The sequence below is a fragment of the Canis aureus genome, chromosome 18 (assembly GCF_053574225.1).
Source record: "Canis aureus isolate CA01 chromosome 18, VMU_Caureus_v.1.0, whole genome shotgun sequence".
NCBI lineage: Eukaryota > Metazoa > Chordata > Mammalia > Carnivora > Canidae > Canis > Canis aureus.
The window spans coordinates 48,928,917-48,950,154 of record NC_135628.1 but is presented as its reverse complement, the minus strand read 5'-3'; the positions used below and the strand labels follow the sequence as shown (position 1 = coordinate 48,950,154).

At 40.0% G+C, this 21,238-nt stretch overlaps 1 long non-coding RNA gene and 1 pseudogene across 2 annotated transcripts in view; both read right to left on the bottom strand.

The window, feature by feature from the left end:
* LOC144289000 (uncharacterized) overlaps positions 1–21,238 on the bottom strand; it is a 231,355-nt gene that overhangs the window by 121,654 nt on the left and 88,463 nt on the right. The window lies entirely within an intron of this gene.
* On the bottom strand, positions 1,560–3,963 carry LOC144288993 (vacuolar protein sorting-associated protein 52 homolog pseudogene; annotated as a pseudogene).

Below are 21,238 nucleotides of genomic sequence, written 5' to 3'. Positions count from 1 at the left end.
GTTTTTTTGTTGATGTTCTGCTTAGAAGATCTGTTATTAGCTGAAAATGTCGGGTTTAATTCTCCTACTATTAGTGTAGTATTATCTAAGTATCTCTTTACTTTGGTTATTAATTGATTGATATACTTGGCAGCTTCTACATTAAGGGTGTAAATATTCATGATTGTTAGGTCTTCCTGTTGGATAGACCCTTTAGGTATGATATAGTGTCCCTCTTCATCTCTTACTACAGTCTTTGGGATAAACTTTAATATATCTGATATGAGGATTGTTACCCCAGCTTTCTTTGGGGACCATTTGAATGGTAAATTGTTCTCCATCCCTTCATTTTTAGGCTGGAAGTGTCCTTAGGTCTAAAATGAGTCTCTTGTAGACAGCATATAGGTGGATCTTGCTTTTTTATCCAAAACCCTGCATATTTTGATGGGATCATTATATCCATTCATGTTCAGAGTAACTATTGAAAGATATGAATTCAGTGCCATCATATTACCTATACAGTCCCTGTTTTTCTGGATTGTTTCTTTGGGCTCCCTCTTTCTTTTACAGGGTCCCCCTTAATATTTCTTGCAGAGCTGGTTTGGTGGTCCATATTCTTTCAGTTTCTGTCCATCTTGGAAGCTCTTTATCTCTCCTATTCTGAATGACAGCCTTGCTGGATAAAGTATTCTTGGGTGTATGTTCTTCTCATTTAGTACCCTGAGTACATCCTGCTGGCCCTTTCTGGCCTGCCAGGTCTCTGTGGAGAGGTCTGCTGTTAATATGATATTTCTCCACATGTAAGTTAAAAATCTCTTGTCTCACACTGCTTTAAGAATTTTCTCTTTATCTTTAAAATTTACAAAGTTCACTACTAAATGTAGAGGTTGAACAGTTTTTATTGATTTTTTTCAGGGGTCCTCTCTATCTCTTGGATCTGAATGCCTGTTTCCTTCCCCAGATTAGGGAAGTTCTCAGCTATGATTTGTTTAAATATACTTTGTGGTCCCCTCTCTCTCAGCCTCTTCTGGAATCCCAATTAGACGTATATTCTTCCTTCTCAAGCTATCATTTATTTCCCTAAGCCTTTCTTTGTGGGCTCATAATTGTTTTTCTCTTGTTTCCTCAGCTTTATTCCTTATTATCAACTTGTCTTCTATGTCACTCACTCTCACTTCCACCTCATTAAACCTACCAGTTAGATCATCCAGTTTGGATTGCATCTCAGTTAAAGTATTTTTAATTTTGGCCTGATTAGATCTCAATTCTGCAGTAATGAAGTCTCTAGAGTCCTTTATGCATTTTTCCAGAGCCAACAGTAACTTTATTTATTTTTTTTATGTCATATTAAATATTTATTGTTTTCTGCAGACTGACCTTGGAGAAACTCTCAAGCCAGGAGAGGTCTTGTTAGTGTTCAAGTTGCTGAGATGTTAGGTCAAAAAGCTACAGAAAAGAAATCACTGAGTGAAAGGGGGAAAAAAAATCAATGACTTGCCTTGCCACCAATTCCAAGAGTTGAGGTGTTGCACCTCAGGCCATGGTGACAAGAGTTGAGAAAACCAGAGACTGAGACAGTGAAGATTTTACTGGGGGAAGAGAACTTGGGTGTGGGGGAGGGGGTGGTGAAATCAGGGAAATGATAAAGGCTTTTGGAAGCCCGGGGGGAGTGGTCCTGGGAACCCGAAAACAAGGTGATCCAGCTTATTCTGATGAGGCAGGGTGAGGCATGTCAAGGACCTGGGAGGCAGGTAGACAACTGTTAAGGAAACCCCAGGTGAAGAAGAGTCTGGGATGGGGTACAGAAGTCCATGGAGAAGGTGGGTGGATCCCAGGGTCTGGCGCATCAAAAGTTGGGCTTGTGCTTCTTGAGCTCCACCATAAGGTGATGAATGTTGATAAGCTCTGCCTGGGCAGGGAGAGCTCGGAGCTGGGGCTGAGAGAGTACCCGGTGGAAGCGATGATAGAGCTGGATCAGCTGGGTCAAAGCTCCCTGGATGATACTGGTTCCATTTCTGAAGTTGGTGAAACCCCGCATTACATCCTGACTCAGAGACTCCACTGATGATTTCCAGGAACTACCAAAGCCATGGATCAGTTGAGTAACCCGGGCTTCTTCCCCTCGAAGTCGCTCAGCCTGTCCACGTTCAATTAAAGCCTCGGCTTCCTTCACAAATGCCACCAGACCCCCAAAAGGGGGAGACAACAACTCTTCAATGAATTCCTGTGTCCGAGCATTGAGCAGCTGCTGGAAACTCTCAACCTCTTTGCTGTCATCTGCAGCCCGCTCCATTAGCACGCCCAGCATCATGTCATAGTTGTTGATCAAAAGCACAAGTTGCTCCTTCCTTGAGGAGAACTCAGCTGCCACTTGGAGGACAAAATTCTCCACCTCCACCTGTAGCTGTCCTGGCAGCTGCATTGTCCGTTCATTGGGAACTGTCTGATTGATGCTGACAAGAGCAGACGAGAACTCTGCATATCGGGCGTGATATAGTGGGGCCAAGTATCCAGCCCCCCTAGGCGCTGAGGGTCAGTGCTTCGGACACTCTGGACATTCATCTCCAGGATCAGCTCAAACCGTGGCCACAGCAAGGCAAACGCTTGCTCCCAGTACCTGTCCAGGGCAGGAACATCCCTCTTCATTGCAATGTTACGGAACCAGAGGACGATGTGGATACAGAGCAAAACAGCAATGGCATCGTAGCAGTCTGTGAGATAGGACTCCAGGTGTTTCAGGGTCATGCCAAGGGTGCGACCCATGACAGCATGGAAGAGATCATGTGCAGCCGAGCCGGATACAACAAAGAATTCACAGATGAAACGATATTCACAGCAAGAATTGTCTAGGAGGGCGTAGTGCTGGCTGCAGAAGAGGGCCTCAAATGGATACCTCTGTTCTCCCCGCTGAGCAGTGTGGGGCACCAGGATGGGGGGCTCCATTTCAGTGGGGGAGATGACAGACCTACGGTCCCCAGGGTGAAGATGGTGTTCCTGCTGCGGAGGGAAGGCTTTGAGAAGAATCCTTTCTTTGCTGTGTCTTCCACACCCATTAGATCATCCTTCTCGGCAACTTCCCCATACTGCACTTTCATGAGCCGCCCTAGGTAAGAGCGATAGTAAGACAGGTAGATCTTGCTCAGCGTTTCCACATACTCATCCCTGATCTCCTTTGCCGCTGCCCGTTCATTGCCCAGCAGAAACTGGTAGAAGAACCTGTACTTGAGCAGGGCCGTCTGGGGGATCTGATAGTTGGACATTGGTTTTCTGAAGGAATAAATCTTCTGAAGGATGAACTCTTGGATCTTCGTCACCGCCTTCACCCGTAGCCCGTCAAGTATGCCTCTGACATCAGCACAAACCGCTGTGCCTCTAGCCTCCTGCTCTCGGACTGCAGCCGCCTTGGCATCCAGTTCCTGCAGCTGCTCCAGGAACCTGGGCTCTGTCACTGGTGCCTCCAGAATGGCCATGATCAGAGCAGAGGGCACTATCAGACCATCGACAAGTTCCCCAAGTTTTCCCCGAACTGCCTGGCGGTTTCGAAGCCGAATATTCATGGCTCCTGACTGTTCCTGCAGTGTCCGGATCTCAGAGCTAATAGAGCTGAGGTCACTCTGAAAAGCTCCCAACATCTGCTCCATGTGCTCAAGAACAGCATCGCAGGCTGTGATCTGGTTGTGGAGAGACGCTATGTTCTCACTCTCCTGGATATAATCTCGAATGGATTTCTGCTCAATCTGCTGTAGCTCCAGCTCAACCTGCTTTGAATAGTGACGGAGATCCACACCCGTTTTAAGAGCTTCCTTTACTAACTCATCCTCCAGATATGCCTGAATGTGAACATCCACTTCATCCAGAATAAATTCATCAGAGGAAATGTCCAATTCTCCAAGTGGCAATGGCTCCTGAAGACCAGGGCCACCCCCATGTAAAGAGAGGCCGCACCGGAAGTTGTGGTAAAGAAGAGAGATTCTCATAGTTGAATTAGTTCTGGCACCGGCGGCTTCCGGAAGCACTTCTGCCCAACAGTAACTTTATAATTGTACTTCTGAATTGAATTTCTGACATCGTATTTAAATCCATATTATGTGACTCTGTGGCAAAGAGTATTGCTTCCAGCTCATTATTTTATAGTGAATTCTTCCTTCTAGTCATTTTGTTCAGTGCAGAGTGGCTGTATGAGTGAGCAGAGTCAAAAATATCAACCACGACCTATGTAAAATACAGCCTAGATGATTCCGAAGAGGTCAGAGGCCAGGAAATAAAAGAAAAAAGAGCAGAACAAAATCAAACAAATCAAACAAAGTGAAATACAAATTTTAAAACATAGTAGTAAAAATTTAAAAATAAAAACAAAAAAGAAGAAAAAGAAAAAAAAAGGGCAAAAAAAAGGAGCAATGATGGTGGTGAGGAAGTGGGGGTAGAGAGAGAATATAGTCTCCCTGATGGCACCTACAAGGTGATCCTCTTGGTTTTGAGTGTATTTTGTTCTGTATATTAGAAGATGCTCAATCCCAAACCAGCAAAGACCCAATATCAGCCACAAACCATAAACAGGATAAAAGAGGGGGACAGAATGGAAAGGAAGAGAGAATATAGTCTCACAGAATGAACCAACAAGGTTAGCTGGTTCCACTCTGTTCTGGGTGTATTTTGGTCGTGTTTTAGAAGGTACTAACTTCCACCACTGCAAAACAAAATAAGTCAGAAAAAAACAAAAAAACACAAACCAATATCTCATATATCTACCAAAATTAAATTGAACACGTTGAAGGGAATCCAGAAGTGAAAAAGATATCGAAGACATGTGATTGTAGAAATATGAAAGTCAAAAAGGAAAAAGCTTAAAAATGAAGAGTTTGTAAAATATTGTAGTTAAGATGGGAAAAGAGAATAAATGTTGGAAATATTTAACTTGATACAAAAATGATTTGTAATGGAAAAAAAAATGAAAAGAAAAAAAAAGACCTTCTAGTCTACAGACTATTTTCCCTCAGTCCTGAAACTTTCCAGTCAGTGCTGCTTGTTCAGCAGCACTTGCTTTTCCCTTGTTCTTCCAGCAGTTCTTCTGGGGGTGGGGATTGGTGCACTGATTCTCAGGTGTCTGTGCCTGGGCAGAAGTGCCCCACCCATTGCCAGGTGCTGGGCTCAGTATGAGCTGTTTATCCTGTGAGGCCTTTGCTCCCTAGAGGCCCTATCTCTCCCAGGTGCAAGGTGAAAAGAAGAGAAAAAAAAATGGTGGCAGCCAGATTTCCAGCTCTGGAGTCGAGTTCACTGCAAGTAACTAACTGCAGTCTCCAAGTCCATAACGGCCTAGATGCTCCTGGGGGCAGGTGTGGGTGCACTGATCTGCACAACTTGCCGGGTTCCCAGCAGCAGGAGAGTTCTTTCTTTTCCATGCCCTCCCTGCTTTCACTTGTCTCAGAGGGAATGGAGGATCTCAGGCTTTGTCCTCTTTGGCGCCCTCAGATCCAAGATCCTGTGCTGCTGGACCCGCACTCCCGGGGACTGCCTCTCCCTAAGAGAACTGTTGACAGCTGCTTCCATGCATTGCCAGGTTCTAGGGTAAAGGGAGCTCCAAGGCTGGACATGTAACCAGCTGGCTGCTCCCTTTACAGCCCATGGTTAGATGATATTGTATGGGAACTTTACATGTGAATAGGGCCACATGTTTATTTCTTAGTAATGCACTATAAATGGATGTGATGGAAGTAATGTGTGATTTATGTAGGTTGAACAGTTAAGCGCTCTTTGATTCTCCTTCCCTCTACCCACTGCCCCCTAACTCCTCTGTCCAGATGCTATAAAAACCCAGTGAATAACTTTTCTTATAGGAATATTACAGAAATAGAACCCACATTTATGAATAACTCTGTGGAAAATAGCTCCTCCTATTCCTATTTATACTGTAATATTATTTGACTTAGAAGTAACGTTAGTGATGTTATGCCTCTAAGAATGGTAAATTGCTTATTTAACAATTCTGAAAGAGCAACTTTAAGCGGTTGCTATTGGTGGGTATTGAGTGGTGAAGAAACCTCTATCAATGGCTAGAAATGTGGTGATCCAAGTTATGCAACCAAAACCTCTGGGTAAAACTGTCACAGACAGTAACCTGGAAAGCAGAGCATAGGTATTTAGCCTGCATCCCTACTCATTGCCTCCTGGAATCTTCCTTGGATGATGTATTACAAGATAGAGATCAGAAAATCTTGGGCCAGTTTGTAAGCAGAGATAAAAAGGGCTAGAGAAAGTCCATATATTTTAAACTCTTTTGACTTTTAAAAGCCCATTGCTTTTCTCCAAACAAAAATAATAGATGTGAATTATAAACAAGGTCTTTGAGAGGGATAATAAGGGAAAGGAGGGGAACTTAGTGGGAAAAATTAGAGAGGGAGACACATCAGAAACTCATAACTCTGGGAAACAAACAAAGGGTTTCAGAAGGGGAGGTGGGTGGGTGGTTAGGGTAACTGGGTGATGGGCATTGAGGAGGGCACTTGATGGGATGAGCACTGGGTGTTATACTATATGTTGGCAAATTGAATTTAAATTTAAAAAAATATAAAAAAAGAACGACCTGAGATCTGTGAGATTCCCCAGTTGAGCTGTGTGACCTGGCCTTGAGGTAAACATCAGATTGAAGTAATCCCTTTGCTTCAGGTAAGCCCAGACTTGGTGGAGGGAAAGCCATGGGAAGAAAAAAAGACATAAAATAAGTCATATTTGAAATATATGTCTAAAAAAGAGCTTTGGGCATGACTCCTGGCACTTAGAGCTAACTGGGAACAAATAGATGAGAAGCATAAAAGATTTTTAAGAGAATTAAAATGCCAAAGAAACACTGAGTTTGGAATAAAAAAGAAAATCCTGTGGTTGTTGAAAGAGTCTTAAGACTCACAATAAATCCTGCAGAGACAGTGAAGAAATTAGATCCTCAGTGATTTGGCAAACTTGAAATGCTTTGTGAGTACTTATAATGAGATTTTCTACAGGCTTAGAAATAGTTTCCCTATTTGCTATGAATGCATTCCCCATTAAAATGATCTAGACCTAGCAAATGAAGAGATGTGTTGTAAATTTCTTTTAGAACCCCACCCCCATACACATGCAAAAAATAAATAAAAGTTTTACTTTTTTCTCCAAAAATAGGCCCTCAACTCTATGGTCAACTAATATTCGACAAAGCAGAAAAGAATATCCACCAGAAAAAGGACAGTCTTTTCAATAAATGGTGCTGGGAAAATTGGACAGCCACGTGCAGAAGAATGAAACAAGATCTCTTACACCATACACAAGATAAACTCAAAATGGATGAAAGATCTAAATGTGAGACAAGATTCCATCAGAATCCTAGAGGATAACACAGGCAACACCCTTTTTGAACTTGGCCACAGCAACTTCTTCTAAGATACGTCCATGGAGGCAAGGGAAACAAAAGCAAAAATGAATATTTGGGACTTAATCAAGATAAAAAGCTTCTGCACAGCAAAAGAAACAGTCAAAAAAACTAAAAGACAACCTACAGAATGGGAGAAGTTATTTGCAAATGACATATCAGATAAAGGGCTAGTATCCAAGATCTATAAAGAACTTATTAAACTCAACAGCAAAGAAACAAACCATCCAATCATGAAATGGGCAAAAGACCTGAACAGAAATCTCACAGAGGAAGACAGACATGGCCAACAAGCACATGAGAAAATGCTCCACATCACTTGCCATCAGGGAAATGCAAATCAAATCCACAATGAGATATCACCTCATCCCAGCGAGAATGGGGAAAATTAACAAGACAGAAAACAACAAATGTTGGAGAGGATGTGGAGAAAAGGGAACCTTCTTATACTGTTGGTGGGAATGTGAACTGGTGCAGCCACTATGGAAAACTGGAGGTTCCTCAAAGAGTTAAAAATAGAGCTATACCACAATCCAACAATTGCACTACTGGGGATTTACCCCAAAGATATGGATATGGTGAAATGCTGGGATACCTGCACCCCAATGTTTATAGCAGCAATGTCCACAGTAGCCAAACTGTGGAAGGAGCCTCGGTGTCCATCGAAAGATGAATGGATAAAGAAGATGTGGTCTATGTATACAATGGAATATTACTCAGCCATCAGAAAGGACGAATACCCATCATTTGCTTTGACGTGGATAGAACTGGAGTGAGTAAGTGAAGTAAGTCAATCAGAGAAAGACAATTATTATATGGTTTCACTCATACAGAGAATATAAGAAATACTGAAAAAGATTATAGGGGAAAGGCGGGAAAATGAGTGGGAAAAATTAGAGAGGATGACAAAACATGAGAGATTCCCAACTCTGGGAAATGAACAAGGGGAAGTAGAAGAGGAGGTGGGCGGGGCCTGGGGTAACCGGTGATGGGCACTGAGGAGAGCACTAGATGGGATGAGCACTGGGTGTTATACTATATGTTGGCAAATCGAACTTCAATAAGAAAAAAATATATATATATAAAGTAAAAAATTAAAACCAAATATTTTATATTCCCAAATGAAACAATTAATTAAATTAGACATTATTTATTCATGTTAGGCTTTGATAATTAACTTTAAAAAATATCCTCATGGTTCTTGATGTTTTAACAGTGGTATTGAATATGTGAATTGTATTGCCATTTGCCTAAACTAGTTTCTAAAAGTAATGAGATATAAATAGTAAATTCATGATAAATTTACTGTGAAAATCTGTTTCAGATCACAATGCCTCCTAAGCCTCCTGATTTGTTGCCTAAATTATATGAAGTGAGTGCAGGGGTATGTGTTGAGGGAAACTTACTGGCAGAACCAAGATCAGTGTATTAGAAAATCTTTTACTGAAGGAAAGGTGTTTTATGCTGTGCTTTGTTAGAGGAATAAATTTTTGAGGGCTGAATATTTCCCAACCTTAGGGAACTCCACTTGTTTTGTTTTAAAGATTTTATTTATTTGACAGAGAGTGTGGGCACAAACAGGGGGAGTGAGAGTGGAAGTGGGAGTGGGAGAGGGAGATGCAGGCTCCCCACTAAACAGGGAACCCAATAGGAAGCTTGAACCCAGGACCCTGCGATCATGACTTGAGCTGAAAGCAGATGCTTAACTTGACTGAGCCACCCAGGTGCCCCCAGTTACTTGTGTTTATGTTAGTAACTATCTATGGTGTTTAGATCACATAACATAAAAATCATATTAAATATGGATTGTAGTCAAGACTCAGATTTTGTTTTCACATATGCATTTAAAATTTTTATCTTGAGATAGTGAGGAAATGTGAAGAAAATGGCATACCAAGAACATAGTGTGAGTGACAAATACAATGCTATGACATATTCAGAAGTTAAATATTTAAAGAATTAAATATTCACAAATGACTCCTGAGGACGTAGATAGAAGTGCTGTGATTTAATTTGAGGAGAACATAACAGGTTGAGGATTAAGACAAAAATAAGGCCATTAGAACAAAAATGTGTTCTATAAAAATAAGTTCTAGGGTTAAAACAAGTTGTCTAGTGGCCTAAAATAGAATTCAACAGGCTTTTTAAATGTTTCTGTTAATGTGCTAATATATATTGTGAGTCACAAATATTGTGTGATAGAGACACTTGGGTGTAGACAGTGCAGAGTTTTCATACCTTTACAGCAAAGCTTGCATTTATTTATTTATTTATTTATTTATTTATTTATTTATTTATAATTTTATTTATTTATTTGAGAGACAGCATGAGAGAGCACAAGCAGAGAGAGCAGCAGAAGGAGAGGCAGAAGCAGACTCTCCCCTGAGCAGGGAGCCTGAAGTGGAACTCGAACCTAGGACCCTGAGATCATGACCTGAGCTGAAGGCAGATGCTTAACTGACAGATACCCAGGCGCCCCCAACAAAGTTTTTGTTAATAGAACTTTTTAAATTCCAGAGTTCCAGGTATTGCACTTAGGGAAATGATTGATTCTATAAAAACAGGTGGCAATTACAAGAAAGTCTATGTGGTACTACTATGGTGAAATAGTACTAACAGTGATAATCAAATATAATATGTTCCATTTGAAATTTATTCCTGACTTTGTAGTGACTGTATTGGCATGTATTAATTGAATTCCTCAATTTTAGTTTTCTTTTTCCGAGTGCTGTATTGTCTCACTCATTTTGACTTTGTGTACTTCTATTGAAAATAAGGAGACCGGGAGGAGGGGCAAGACGGCGGAAGAGTAGGGTCCCCAAGTCACCTGTCACCACCAAATTCCCTAGATAACCTTCAAATCATCCTGAAAATCTACGAATTCGGCCTGAGATTTAAAGAGAGACCAGCTGGAATGCTACAGTGAGAAGAGATCGCACTTCTATCAGGTAGGAAGACGGGGAAAAAGAAATAAAGACACAAAAGGCCTCCAAGGGGGAGGGGCCCCGCGGGGAGCCGGGCTGAGGCCGGGGCGAGTGTCCCCAGGACAGGAGAGCCCCGTCCCGGAGGAGCAGGAGCTGCACCGACCTTCCCGGGGGAAAGGGGCTCGCGGGGAGTGGGAGCAGGATCCAGGAGGGCGGGGATGGCCTCGGGCTCCCGGGGACACTAACAGACACCTGCGCCCCGGGAGAGTGCGACGAGCTCCCTAAGGGCTGCAGCGTGGGCGGCGGGACCCGGAGCAGCTCGGGGGCTCGGGGGCGGCTCCGCGGAGGGGGCTGCGGGGCGGGAGCGCGAATCCAACAGCGCAGGCCCCGGAGCACAGGGCGCCCAGATACAGCCCAGGATCCGGCCTCCCCCGGGACAGGCAGAGGCCGGGAGGGCCCAGGGCCCAAGGACGCTCCTGCCCCAGCTGAGCAGATCAGCGGCCCCGCCCGGAGCCTCCAGGCCCTGCAGACCGAGAGCTCTGGAGCTACTGCGGGGGCTGACTCCAGGGCTCCAGAGCTGGCCCCGCCACTGGGGCTGTTGCTCCTGGGGCCTCACGGGGTAAACAACCCCCACGGAGCCCTGCACCAGGCAGGGGCAGAGCAGCTCCCCCAACTGCTAACACCTGAAAATCAGCACAACAGGCCCCTCCCCCAGAAGACCAGCGAGACGGACAAGTTCCAGGGGAAGCCAAGGGACTTAAAGTACACAGAATCAGAAGATACTCCCCCGTGGTTCTTTTCTTTTTTTTCTTTTCTTTTATTTTGTTGTTGTTTTGTTTTGTTTTGTTTTGCTTTTTTATTTGTTTCCTTCCCCAACCCCTTTTTTCCTTTCTTTTTCTTTCTCTTTTTCTTCTTTTTTCTTTTTTCTTCATTTTTTCTTTTTTATTTCTTTTTTTCTTTTTTCTTTTTTCTTTTTCTCTTTTCTTTCCTTCTTTCTCTCTCTTTTCCTCCTTTTCCCAATACAACTTGCTTTTGGCTACTCTGCACTGAGCAAAATGACTAGAAGGAAAACCTCACCTCAAAAGAAAGAATCAGAAACAGTCCTCTCTCCCACAGAGTTACAAAATCTGGATTACAATTCAATGTCAGAAAGCCAATTCAGAAGCACTATTGTACAGCTACTGGTGGCTCTAGAAAAAAGCATAAAGGACTCAAGAGACTTCATGACTGCAGAATTTAGATCCAATCAGGCAGAAATTAAAATCAATTGAATGAGATGCAATCCAAACTAGAAGTCCTAACGACGAGGGTTAACGAGGTGGAAGAACTGGTGAGTGACATAGAAGACGAGTTGATGGCAAAGAGGGAAACTGAGGAAAAAAGAGACAGACAATTAAAAGACCATGAAGACAGATTAAGGGAAATAAACGACAGCCTGAGGAAGAAAAACCTACGTTTAATTGGGAATCCCGGGGGCGCCGAAAGGGCCAGAGGGCCAGAATATGTATTTGAACAAAACCTAGCTGAAAACTTTCCTAATCTGGGAAGGGAAACAGGCATTCAGATCCAGGAAATAGAGAGATCCCCCCATAAAATCAATAAAAACCGTTCAACACCTCGACATTTAATAGTGAAGCTTGCAAATTTGAAAGATAAAGAGAACATCCTTAAAGCAGCAAGAGACAAGAAACCCCTGACTTTTATGGGGAGGAATATTAGGGTAACAGCAGATCTCTCCACAGAGACCCGGCAGGCCAGAAAGGGCTGGCAGGATATATTCAGGGTCCTAAATGAGAAGAACATGCAACCAAGAATACTTTATCCAGCAAGGCTCTCATTCAAAATGGAATGAGAGATAAAGAGCTTCCAAGACAGGCAGCAACTGAAAGAATATGTGACCTCCAAACCAGCTCTGCAAGAAATTTTAAGGGGGAATCTTAAAATTCCCCTTTAAGAAAAAGTTCAGTGCAACAATCCACAAAAACAAGGACTGAATAGATATCATGATGACACTAAACTCATATCTTTCAATAGTAACTCTGAATGTGAACAGGCTTAATGACCCCATCAAAAGGCGCAGGGTTTCAGACTGGATAAAAAAGCAGGACCCATCTATTTGCTGTGTACAAGAGACTCATTTTAGACAGAAGGACACCTACAACCTGAAAATAAAAGGTTGGAGAACCATTTACCATTTGAATGGTCCTCAAAAGAAAGCAGGGGTAGCCATCCTTATATCAGATAAACTAAAATTTACCCCAAAGACTGTAGTGAGAGATGAAGAGGGACACTATCTCATACTTAAAGGATCTATCCAACAAGAGGACTTAACAATCATGAATATATATGCCCCGAATGTGGGAGCTGCCAAATATTTAAACCAATTAATAACCAAAGTGAAGAAATACTTAGATAATAATACACTTATACTTGGTGACTTCAATCTAGCTCTTTCTACCCTCGATAGGTCTTCTAAGCACAACATCTCCAAAGAAACGGGAGCTTTAAATGATACACTGGACCAGATGGATTTCACAGATATCTACAGAACTTTACATCCAAACTCAACTGAATACACATTCTTCTCAAGTGCACATGGAACTTTCTCCAGAATAGACCACATACTGGGTCACAAATCGGGTCTGAACAGATACCAAAAGATTGGGATCATCCCCTGCATATTCTCAGACCATAATGCCTTGAAATTAGAACTAAATCACAACAAGAAGTTTGGGAGGACCTCAAACACGTGGAGGTTAAGGACCATCCTGCTAAAAGATGAAAAGGTCAACCAGGAAATTAAGGAAGAATGAAAAAGATTCATGGAAACTAATGAGAATGAAGATACAACCGTTCAAAATCTTTGGGATGCAGCAAAAGCAGTCCTAAGGGGGAAATACATCGCAATACAAGCATCCATTCAAAAACTGGAAAGAACTCAAATACAAAAGCTAACCTTACACATAAAGGAGCTAGAGAAAAAACAGCAAATAGATCCTACACCCAGCAGAAGAAGAGAGTTAATAAAGATTCGAGCAGAACTCAACGAAATCGAGACCAGAAGAACTGTGGAACAGATCAACAGAACCGGGAGTTGGTTCTTTGAAAGAATTAATAAGATAGATAAACCATTAGCCAGCCTTATTAAAAAGAAGAGAGAAAAGACTCAAATTAATAAAATCATGAATGAGAAAGGAGAGATCACTACCAACACCAAGGAAATACAAACTATTTTAAAAACATATTATGAACAGCTATACGCCAATAAATTAGACAATCTAGAAGAAATGGACGCATTCCTGGAAAGCCACAAACTACCAAAACTGGAACAGGAAGAAATAGAAAACCTGAACAGGCCAATAACCAGGGAGGAAATTGAAGCAGTCATCAAAAACCTCCCAAGACACAAAAGTCCAGGGCCAGATGGCTTCCCAGGGGAATTCTATCAAACGTTTAAAGAAGAAACCATACCTATTCTCCTAAAGCTGTTTGGAAAGATAGAAAGAGATGGAGTACTTCCAAATTCGTTCTATGAGGCCAGCATCACCTTAATTCCAAAACCAGACAAAGACCCCACCAAAAAGGAGAATTACAGACCAATATCCCTGATGAACATGGATGCAAAAATTCTCAACAAGATACTAGCCAATAGGATCCAACAGCACATTAAGAAAATTATTCACCATGACCAAGTAGGATTTATCCCTGGGATACTAGGCTGGTTCAACACTCGTAAAACAATCAATGTGATTCATCATATCAGCAAGAGAAAAACCAAGAACCATATAATCCTCTCATTAGATGCAGAGAAAGCATTTGACAAAATACAGCATCCATTCCTGATCAAAACTCTTCAGAGTGTAGGGATAGAGGGAACTTTCTTCGACATCTTAAAAGCCATCTACGAAAAGCCCACAGCAAATATCATTCTTAATGGGAAAGCACTGGGAGCCTTTCCCCTAAGATCAGGAACAAGACAGGGATGTCCACTCTCACCACTGCTATTCAACATAGTACTGGAAGTCCTAGCCTCAGCAATCAGACAACAAAAAGACATTAAAGGCATTCAAACTGGCAAAGAGGAAGTCAAACTCTCCCTCTTCGCTGATGACATGATACTCTACGTAGATAACCCAAAAGCCTCCACCCCAAGATTGCTAGAACTCATACAGCAATTTGGTAGTGTGGCAGGATACAAAATCAATGCCCAGAAATCAGTGGCATTTCTATACACTAACAATGAGACTGAAGAAAGAGAAATTAAGGAGTCAATCCCATTTACAATTGCACCCAAAAGCATAAGATACCTAGGAATAAACCTAACCAAAGAGGTAAAGGATCTATACCCTTAAAACTATAGAACACTTCTGAAAGAAATTGAGGAAGACACAAAGAGATGGAAAAATATTCCATGCTCATGGATTGGCAGAATTAATATTGTGAAAATGTCAATGTTACCCAGGGCAATTTACACGTTTAATGCAATCCTTATCAAAATACCATGGACTTTCTTCAGAGAGTTAGAACAAATTATTTTAAGATTTGTGTAGAATCAGAAAAGACTCTGAATATCCAGGGGAATTTTATTTTATTTATTTATTTTTAATTTTTTTAAAATTATTTATTTATGATAGGCAGACAGTGAGAGAGAGAGGCAGAGACACAGGCAGTGGGAGAAGCACGCTCCATGCACCGGGAGCCCGACGTGGGATTCGATCCTGGGTCTCCAGGATCGTGTCCTCTGCCAAAGGTAGGCGCCAAACCACTGCGCCACCCCGGATCCCAGCTAGGGGAATTTTAAAATAGAAAACCATATCTGGGGACATCACAATGGCAGATTTCAGGTTGGACTACAAAGCTGTGGTCATCAAGACAGTGTGGTACTGGCACAAAAACAGACACATAGATCAATGGAACAGAATAGAGAACCCAGAAGTGGACCCTGAACTTTATGGTCAACTAATATTCGATAAAGGAGGAAAGACTATCCATTGGAAGAAAGACAGTGTCTTCAATAAATGGTGCTGGGAAAATTGGACATCCACATGCAGAAGAATGAAACTAGACCACTCTCTTGCACCATACACAAAGATAAACTCAAAATGGATGAAAGATCTAAATGTGAGACAAGATTACATCAAAATCCTAGAGGAGAACACAGGCAACACCCTTTTTGAACTCGGCCACAGTAACTTCTTGCAAGATACATCCACGAAGGCAAAAGAAACAAGAGCAAAAATGAACTATTGGGACTTCTTCAAGATAAGAAGCTTTTGCACAGCAAAGGATACAGTCAACAAAACTAAAAGACAACCTACAGAATGGGAGAAGATATTTGCAAATGATGTATCAGGTAAAGGGCTAGTTTCCAAAATCTATAAAGAACTTATTAAACTCAACAGCAAAGAAACAAACAATCCAATCGTGAAATGGGCAAAAGACATGAAGGGAAATCTCACGGAGGAAGACATAGACATGGCCAACACGCACATGAGAAAATGCTCTGCATCTCTTGCCATCAGGGAAATACAAATCAAAACCACAATGAGATACCACCTCACAGCAGTGAGAATGGGGAAAATTAACAAGGCAGGAAACCACAAATGTTGGAGAGGATGCGGAGAAAAGGGAACCCTCTTACACTGTTGGGAATGTGAACTGGTGCAGCCACTCTGCAAAACCGTGTGGAGGTTCCTCAAAGAGTTAAAAATAGAGCTGCCCTACGACCCAGCAATTGCACTGTTGGGGATTTACCCCAAAGATACAGATGCAATGAAGCCCCGGGACACCTGCGCCCTGATGTTTCTAGCAGCAATGTCCACAATAGCCAAACTGTGGAAGGAGCCTCGGTGTCCAACGAAAGATGAACGGATAAAGAAGATGTGGTTTATGTATACAATGGAATATTACTCAGCCATTAAAAACGACAAATACCCACCATTTGCTTCAACGTGGATGGAACTGGAGGGTATTATGCTGAGTGAAGTAAGTCAATCGGAGAAGGACAAACATTATATGTTCTCATTCATTTGGGGAATATAAATAATAGTGAAAGGAAATATAAGGGAAGGGAGAAGAAATGTGTGGGAAATATCAGAAAGGGAGACAGAACATAGAGACTCCTAACTCTGGGAAACGAACTAGGGGTGGTGGAAGAGGAGGAGGGCGGGGGTTGGGGGTGAGTGGGTGACGGGCACTGAGGGGGAGACTTGACGGGATGAGCACTGGGTGTTATTGTGTATGTTGGTAAATTGAACACCAATAAAAAGTTTATTTATTAAAAAAAAAAGAAAAAAATTAATTGATTAAAAAAAAAAGAAAAGAAAGAGACACCATAAGCAGTAAGTCAAGTACCCTATATTATAGCCATGCAGTTTTTGTAAAAAGTGAATGGTATGTCTTAACCTTATGTGGACGTAGAGCACAGAACAATGGCAGTGCCTTAGGGATAGTTTCATTTATGTTGAACGTATACTTACAATAATCTAATATGAACTGCAATACACATATCCAGACGTTGGCTATGCTGTTTATTTCCCTAGACAAATAAAGTGCTGGATATCAAAAGATAAACTCATAACATGAGGACAGTGAATTGGAAATATCAGAAATGGTGTTTTTGAATGAACATTTGACCAGTCCTCCTCTTCCAGCAATAAAGAGCTAGTCATTTAATCTTTATAGGTTTACATAATAAAGAAGTTATAAGTGATTTGCACTGAGATACTTGTGGTTCAAAAAATTGATTAAAATCTTTGCTTGAATCATTTTTGAAAAATAAATGACTACTACTTCCCAGATATGTTTGCATGTGGCTTAAAACTACTTAAAACTACTTAAATGATCATTTTTATTTCATTATGATTCGCCTTGCCAAAAACATTGTGCTCTTATCACAGCTTAAAGATCTACCTTTCCACATTATTAATGTATAATTTACCCCAATTCATGTGTCTTTTGTGAAAATATTATCACAAAAGCATTGTAAATCCCTAATCATCAGAGGTTTCTCCATCTTATACTTGTTACAAAACTTTGATAGAACATTCTGGTAAGTAACTGGGGCAAGAGGAGGAAAAATGGGTTTAAGTCTCATGAACTGTGATCAGAATCAGAATTTATTTAAAATTTAAGGAGTAGGAGGTCGGTGGGGGAAAGGGCGATGGGCATTATGGAGGACATTTATGTAATGAGCACTGGGTCTTATACACAATTGATAAATCACTAAATTCTACCCTTGAAACTAAGAATACAGTGTATGTTAACTAAATTGAATTCAAACAAAAATTTAAAAAAGAAGAAAAACGAAAGTAAACAAAAATAAAATAAAATTTAAGGAGTTATTCCTGCCAGGTGCTAATAACCAATTTTGTAAGAATTGGTTCCAAAAATATAGTACTGAATTAAAAATTAATATACATTTACTCTCTGGGCATTTTGTTTCCATTTTATTTTAATTGATTCTTTGAACTTTGTTGATTTAGATGGTGTCCTACCTTTTATAAAGTGTTCTACCGCCATCTAGTGTCAGCAAATAGAAATTTCACCATTTTAGTTCATAGATTTTTCGATTTATAAAATAATATTGAAAGTTTGTATGATTTTGATAATATAAGATATATAAAACATTTTCAGTGTCGATCCTTGAAGGAGGCAATAGTGGCTTTGTGAGAAATATAAACAAATTATACAAAATGGCACCTAATATTACTAGAAGTAATGCATTATATTTAATACTTAATAGGAATATTTATTGAGACATTTTATTTCTAAGTTACAAAAGAGGCAAATGATTGGCCATCTAATTTTTTAAATTTAAATTCCAATTAGTTAACCGGATTTACTCATTGAGGTTCTCCCCTCGTGACGACAATTTTAACAATATTTTCTGTGTAATCTATAGAAAGAAAAAATAGCTTAATATTTCTTCCAGCAACATCTAGAACATGAGCAACATCTGTTTGTTAGTGAGGGTCTCAGCTCATACTCTAGGATGTGGCATCTGTCACCTTTTTTTTAGGTAAACCTAATCTCTTTTTTTTCTTTTAAGTTTCATGTTTTTATTTAAATTCCAGTTAGTTACCACACAGTGTAATCCTGGTTTCAAGTATAGAATTTAATTATTAAACACTTCTATACAATCCCCTGCCTCCTTAACCCTCACCACTCATCCTGCCATTTCCTCTGGTAACCATCTGAAGTGAATATATTGTATTAAGGTCTAAGGATATGTCCTTATTTCATTAACCCTTTGATTCTTAAGACAAATTAATAGCCACAAAAAATTGTCAAAATATCCAGTTATTACTAGTTATTTGAACCCACCTGGTTCAAATTTTAACACAATGATTAAAGGAGTCACACAAAAACTCAGTTCTATGCTAATCACATTTCATAACAATGGCACATTTTGGATATGATCCTATGAGGAGTGAGATTAGCAGGTATTTTTAGAGCTGATTGTAATGTTCTGAGTTTCTAAAACTTGATCTTTGATCATTTACCACTTGTACAGGTGTAGATCATCTACCACTTTGTACATCTACCACTTTACAGGACAGTGCTGAAGTGTTTAAGTACTATCTATAGTCTCATTCTACTTAAATTCACACTTCTTGTTTCTCAGGTCTTTCCTGAAATCCAGCCTCACGTATCAAATTGCCTACCCTGTATTTCCACTTGAACACTAATGGGTATTTCATGATAAACATGTTCAAAAACAGTAAATGAAATTTCCCCAAAATCTGCCCCACCTGTATTTTCCATTTCTGTTGCTGGTAATTCATACTTTATTTTCCAAAATCCCCAAATCTTCACTACTCTCTTGTGTCACACCCCACACTCACTGGCAACTTTCAAATGTAACTTGAAAAAAAAAAAGTAACTTGAATCTGATGACCTCACACCATGTCTACAGCTACCGTGTTGGCCTTAACCACCTGCAACAGACTCCTGGCTGGTGTCCCTCTTTTAATCCTTTCCCATCCATTCCCTCCTCCACAGTCTTAGCTCAATAAAGCACTGGAGTAATCATTTCAAAACATAGGTTTAATCATATTACTCAACTTCTTAAAACTTCCAGTGACTCTCATATCACCTTTCAGAAAGGCCAAAATGTTTACAATGGCCTACAGATCTGGCCTCCACATTGCCTCTCAGATATTATTTACTAATGTACTCCCTTATTCAATCTTTTCCAAGCCCTCTGTCCACCTTTTTACTTTTATTGTACACACTGTGGATACTTCCACCACTGTACTCCCTGCTTCATTTACCCCAGCTGCCCTGGACCCAGCCACGCATGGTTCTTTCCTTCTTGTCCTTCTGTCAGAATAATTAGACATCATCTTAAACAGAGATTTTCTGTAGCAATCTATTTATAACATCCTTGTTCCACTCTTCATGTCCCTTACTTTCTGTTTTATCTTCCATGGTACTTATCACTACTGAACATACCATTTATTATGACTCTGCTATTTGTTTGGTGACTGTCTCCATTGTCTAGAATATAAACTTTAGGAAAATACACAATATTTAACTCTTTCATTCACTGCTATATTCTCATACCAAGCACAGTAGCAGGCACTTCATAAATATCATGGCTGAATGAATGAATGGATGGATACAATCAGTTTTCACCTCAAAAATGCTCTGGATTGACTTCAGTGCAAGAATTATATAGCTTTTGTACAAATTAAATCAAGCATATATATTTTTTAAAAATATTGAACGTTATGATCTGATGTTACAAATATTAAACCCAGTACTCTCTAGGAAGGCAAAGATCTCTGTGGATTAATTCACAACACACAAAAGCAGGACTGTCTTCCAGGCAGATACTGTGTTTCATTCAATACTTTTATTGTTTCTAACTGAATACCTGGCTTTCTACCAGCTAAATACACAGTATCTTCTTTCATATGTAAATCCTTTCAAGCTGTGCAATAGTAGTTCAAGATAGGATGCAGTATGGCAGGTTGCAGGGGAAGGTCAACTGGTAGATGTGATTGAGGAGCTGAAACATGTGCTTCTGTGTTGCTAAGGTGTCTTCAGCTTCTCTTAAACATTTCATGCAACAAGCTGAGGAAGCCTAAGAAAAAAGTGTGTGTGAGTATGGTGACTTTAATGTTCTTTCTCTCTTTCTCCCTCTCATTTTTGTGAGTAACAAGTCATGTGTAGCAACTACTTTTTTGACATAAAGGCAATAATAAAACATCAGAACTAATTATTAATAAAGAATCAAACATATAAGAGAGAGACTATCTCTTTGTATATTGATTGATATGAAAATAACTGATATCTTGACATTATTGACTCCCTCTTTAGCTATATGTATTTGTCTTTTATTATTCAATATTTTCTAAACTCTATGATTAAGTTACAACTTACATTTGAATTAATCAAGACAAAGGGAAAACACACTATATTTAATGGTATTTAGTACATTCACCTTATAACCTGAAATTGACTCAAATAATTGCCAAAGCACAGCATCATCTTTTATTTGTGTGCTAAACAATATTTTGGATAATATAAATACAGTGCATCTATTCTTATTAATACTAAAGATACCTTAATTAAAACTTTGAAAAACACCCCCTTAATTTCTTCTCTGGGAACTAGATAATTTTATGTATTTACCAAAATAAATAAGATTTCGCTGGATATTTTTTTATGTGAGGGGAGTGCAATTTTTCAATGTATATAATTTGTTTTCCACTTTTATTAAGATATAGTTGCATGCAGCAATTGGTAAGTTTAAGGTGTATAGCATAATTCATAATTATTGTGAAATAATTACTACAATAAGTTTAGGTTAACATCCACCATCTCCTATATATATAGCAAAAAAGAAGAAGAAAGAAAGAAAGAAAGAAAGAAAGAAAGAAAGAAAAGCAAAAGGAAAAAAAATATTTTTCTTTGTGATAAAAACTGT